Source organism: Haliaeetus albicilla, chromosome 30 (assembly GCF_947461875.1).
Source record: "Haliaeetus albicilla chromosome 30, bHalAlb1.1, whole genome shotgun sequence".
NCBI classification, from domain to species: Eukaryota; Metazoa; Chordata; class Aves; order Accipitriformes; family Accipitridae; genus Haliaeetus; species Haliaeetus albicilla.
The window spans coordinates 1,057,823-1,063,069 of NC_091512.1; the positions used below are offsets into that span (position 1 = coordinate 1,057,823).

Consider the following 5,247-nt stretch of genomic DNA (forward strand, 5'->3'; position numbering starts at 1 on the left):
CCAATGAGGGGTGAGAAAAACAACTTCTGACAACTTTTTGACCAGTAAGGGACAGACATATGTACAAGGTAACAAGTATAATGGGTATAAATTTGCTGGCTTGTAGTAATAAAAAAAATCCTTCTTTGCTTGTACTGTAAGAATGCGTACTTGTCTGACATGTGGAAACAGACTTCACAATCAGTGAGACTGTAAAGTAGGTATGTTCATTCAGCGCTGGGCAGCATGGGGGGTAGTCCCACTAAAGTCATACGTGCCTGACTCGGCAGCTCGCTTTCAATTTATACAATCAAGTGTTACATATATAGAGAGTTTCACAATACACCTATACATAGGCATGACCTATCCCCGCTTCAAATTAAAATTAGTTCCAAGAAGTCATTTCCCTAAGTTCCTCCCAACTGCGCCTGCACAGTGCCTCCTTGTGGTGGTCGTCGTGGGTCGTGAAGATGAAGGCTGTATGTCTTCTTCGCGGTGAACTCTTAACCTTCTGTCCCTGCGCAGACTCAGTCACTCCTGGGCATTTATCCAAGTCACAAGGCCGGTCTTGGCTGGTTCTTGGGGTCGACTTCTGCTTCTTATCAGGGACTATCTCCTGTCCTAGCCAGCCTCAACAATGCAAACGTTAAACATCACCTCTCATCCCCCTGGGCCATGTGTACTTCTACTGAAATTCCTTTAACTTCATTGCAAGCTAGATAATTATTAAACAGTTCCTATCTACATCCATATATCTACTATATCTACTAAGGTTCCTTTGGCTCCCCGTCTCATGTAGTTTGTCCGTCTCGACCGCAGCAGGGAGCCATTGCTGGCATTTGTGTCCCAGCTTGTGCCCTTGCAGCAAGCATGAACTGATGCAGAGCGATGTTCGTGTGGGGCCCCAGAGGGATCCCCCTGTGCTCTGTATGTCCCTGCTGATTCCCAGAGAGGAGCAACATAGGTGTTTCATCAATCATTGCAGTGGGGGCCAAGAAACTCTGCTCAGGACAGCATGTGACTAAATAACACTGGTGCCCAGGCACTACAGTGGCTGATCCTCAGCACAGCTTTGTCAGCTGTCCTGGGCACATCAGAGGTCTCGCGGTAACAGACCTCTGGAGGGAGGATGCTGCCATGGAGGCCTCAGCTCCAGGGAGTTTCTCTCCCTGGGCCTGGGGCAATGGTGGCCTCAGATCTGGCAACTGAGGACCAGGTGGAGGAGGTGTATGAGGATGGGAGCAGTCTGTGCACCATCGAGAATGACAAGCAGGAGAGAGAGGGTCTTTGCAGAGACCCCACAGAGGAAAGATCCCAATCTGTGTGGAGCAGGGAAGGAGGGACAGCTGGAGAGCACCCCAGCGGAGCACTGAATGGAGAGTCCTGCCCAGGGGGAGGCTGGGGACTGTTGGTGTTGGAGGAAGGCTCCTTCTTTGCCACAGATCTGCAGCTACAAGGCAGGGACAGTGCTCTGACAAGAGGTGAAGAAGCAAGCAGGCTGGGGAAGGCTGGAAGGCGGCAGATGGGCTCTGCAAAAATCAAAGGGAGCAACTTATTGCTGAAGCCTGGGATTGAACCAGGGACCTTTAGATCTTCAGTCTAACGCTCTCCCAGCTGAGCTACTTCAGCCCTGCCCCAGCAGCCCTTGTCCCTGTGCCACCCGTGCCAGGCCACAGGCTGACACACAGGAGGAGAGCTCCTCAGGGAGGTTCCCAGGGAAAAGCCGTGCCCAGCCCTGGGCAGAGGGGACCTGGCCCCTCCCTGTCTCCAAGGCCAGGTGGGCTCCAGGTTTGGTGGAGGCCAGCTTACACTGGTGTGTGCCAAGATGTGCGTGGGCCTTGTACAAACGTGACAGTGGCGAAGATATGTGGGCAGACCAGGCATGTGCAGTTGCAAAGGCTGAGGATGGAAGAAGTGTGGGGCTGGTGGAGATAAGGAAGACCTTATCTCCTTGCCCATGGAAGGCCTCTCCCCACCCTTTTCTCCCTTGCTCAACTTCCCTCCTTAGCTCACAACTCTTCTACTTCCTCCCCCCTGAGCAGTGCAGGGGATGGGGAATGGAGGGTTGTGGTCAGTCCATACCAGTTCCTCTTTGCTGCTCCTTCCTTCGAACACTTTTCCCATGCAGTCCCTCCTATAAGCTACAGTCCTTTGACATAAACCTGCTCCAGCATGGCTCTCCTCAAGCCACCATTCTTTCAGGAATTATCCAACATCTCCAGTGTTGGGTTGTCCACAGGCTGCAGGGGTTACCTTCTCCACTGTGGTCTTCTCCATGGGCTGCAGGAGACCATCTGCTCTGGCACGTGGAGCACTTCCTCTCCATCCTTCTTCACTGACCTTGGTTTCAGGTCTGAAGCAGGCAGGGCTGTTTCTCAGACATTTTTTCCTCGCTCCTCTCCCACTCTAGCAGTTGTGTCCTTTCCTAAATATACCTTCACAGAGGTTCCCCCAGCTTTGCTGATGGGCTCAGGTTTTGGCCAGTGGTGGGTGCATTTTGGAGCTAGCTGGAACCAGATGTGTCTGGCATGGAGGCAGCCCCTGGTGTCTCCTCACAGAGGCCTTCACTGCACCCCCCCCCCCCCCAAGATGAGGACATGGACAACAATAGACAGTGTAAATCTTTGACTTGCTAAATGACATCCCCTGCTCTTCCCTCACCAAGAAATACAGTCTACTCGCTGGGGATGAAGAAAGAGAACAGAGAGGGCCTTGATGCTGTGCAAACACGGTTCAGCAATAGCTACAACATTGGTGTGTTGTCAACACTGTTTGGTCACAAATCCCAGACATAGCACCATAGAGGCCCCCAGGAAGAAAATTAACTGCACCCCAGCCAAAACCAGTACAATGTGTCCGGAAATATTTCCAAGATTAGCTACTGCATTACATTCCCAGGCAGAGAGGTAAGGCTGATTGGCCTGCAGTTCCCCAGGTCCTTCTTCTTGCCCTTCTTGGAAATAGGAGGGACATGTGATTTCTTCCAGTCTTCAGAGGACTGTATTGTGTGCACACCTGAACTGGGGCAAGAGGATTCCCACCACCTGTGGGTTTGTGGCAGGAACGGGAGGGAGCTGAGCCCCTGGGATGGATGCACTCAACTCCTTGACCAAACTAGTGGTAGTTTGGTTCAGGATCCAAAGGAGGTAAAGGCCTAGGTATAACGGGGCCAAGAACCTCTCTAGTTCCAAGCTGTTCTCTAGAAACCCACACAGGGAGAGAGTGACATGGTGAACATTGATGCATATGGGCTTGGGAACTGGACCAGCAATCATGTGATTAACACATGTGTAGCGGGTGGTTCCTCCAAGACTCGTTTGTCAAGGAACAAAGAAAGTTGTGGGTGCAAGGAGTCTCATGCATACCTTTTCCACTGCATGTAATTTGGCCATGAGCCAACCACTTTAGTCCATAAATATGACAGCCTAAGTGAGCCTTCTCTGAGCTCTCCCTGCTAAGCAGCTGGCTGCATGGCAGTGATCTCCGCTTGAGCTGGGACATCTCGTAAGGTTCTCGAGGCTGAGAGACTACTTACCTTCTGCAGATCATTGGGAAGTGGCCAATATCACGTATAAGCTTGTATTATAGTGCTCTAAACAGATTTTGTATTGGTACCTTTGATTCTGTGTTGGTAATTTTGAATCATTTTTATATCCTTTGTGCAGTAAATGATAGAATGAACCTTGCCATCAAACTTTGTTCAGTTTCAAGAAAACCACTTTTGCTGATACCTCTGGCAGTGGTTCTTTAAGCAGCCTAAATCGCCTGTCTGCGACAAATTGGTGTGGTTGGCAGAATTCTAAATCAGGATCTGTGACAGCAGACCTTAGTGCAGCCATACAATATATAAAGGAGGCTTTTAAGAAGGTGGAGAGAGACTTTTTACCAAGGTCTGTAGTGACAGGACAAGGGGTGATGTTTTCAAAATTGAAGAGGGTAGATTGGATATAAGAAGAAAATTTTCATGGTGAGGGTGGTGAGACATTGGGACAGGTTGCCCAGAGAAGTTGTGGATGCCCCATCATTGTCAGTGTCAAGTTGGACGGGGCTTTGAGCAACCTGATCTAGTGAAAGATGTCCCTGCCCACAGCAAGGGATTTGAACTAGATGGTCTTTAAAGTTTCCTTTCCAACCAAAACCGTGCTATGATTCTGTGATCCTATGAGTCTGTGATTCTATTATTATCAGCTTGCCTCTTCTTAGTAGTAGGCAGGTGAGTAGAGGTTCAGAGAGAGGAGAATAGTCCAGGGCTGAGAACACAGGCACAGGGGAGGGCACCTTGATGTGATCTGCTTCCCAGCCCTGCATCACCATGGGTGTAGATGGCATGGCCTTGCATCAATGCCGTGGTGCTGTCATTCAGGTAGTGGCACATAGTCACTGGACCCCTTTGGGAGGCCCTGGGGTGTCTGCCCCCCACCAGCTCTAAGAGGGCATGGCTTTCCTGGAGGTTGGGTGCTGTGTTTGCCTACTGAGTGGACTTGTGTTTGCACCCAGGCACCTGGCATGGCACTAGAGGCTTTTCAGATATTTTACAAGGCACGTTCAGGTGCCCTAAAGGTCTGATGTCATTGTGGGTGGCCAAGATCTCTCCATTCCCCCTCTGGCCCTCAGCTGATGCTCAGGGAGGAGGTGGCTATTCTCAGAGATTTTCCATCAGGGCTTGCAAACACTTGCACATGTCTTGGACCACCTCTGGCACCTCAGTCATCACAAAGCATCTGTATGTGAGCACCTGAGTCCCCACTGACTAAAGGTAAGGGGCTCAGAGCAGGGCTCACATGCTGGCAACTCCTTTGTGCACACCTGAACTGAAGCAGGAGGATTGCCAGCTCCTCTGGGTCTGTGGAGTCAAAGCAGGGAGCTGAATCCTGCTTCAACCCAAGGGCTTCCTGGTCAGGATGAGAAGCCTGCATTGCCTCAGCTGAGTCCCTGGCCTGCACAGGGGAAGCCAAGCCCCTCCCTGGCTCTGTTTGTGTGTCCCTTTTCTTGTGGTGAGGAATATCAATGTCCAGAGGGGAACGTTGACACCTGTCACAGAGAACCACACTCTGGCAGGGCAAACCATGCTGCTGGAATCAGTCTCTACTGTTGGTGATTACTTCAGGTGATTTTGCTGCATGTTCCCCAGGGGTGACCCCAGTACCCTTCAGGAGCTGTCAGCCCCAGAGCTCCAGAGACATCTTCAGGGAGCCCAGAGCAGACAGAGGAAATAGTGCCTTGGGCTGGTCCTCTGCTGCTGGGCTGGGCTCCTGGGACAGAGGGAGC

At 51.1% G+C, this 5,247-nt stretch overlaps 1 non-coding gene across 1 annotated transcript; it reads right to left on the reverse strand.

The window, feature by feature from the left end:
- Nucleotides 1-1,535: 1,535 nt before the first annotated feature.
- TRNAF-GAA (transfer RNA phenylalanine (anticodon GAA)) lies at nt 1,536-1,608 on the reverse strand. The gene has a single exon. It is a non-coding gene; the product is annotated as a tRNA-Phe (tRNA).
- Between the last annotated feature and the right edge of the window lie 3,639 nt (nt 1,609-5,247).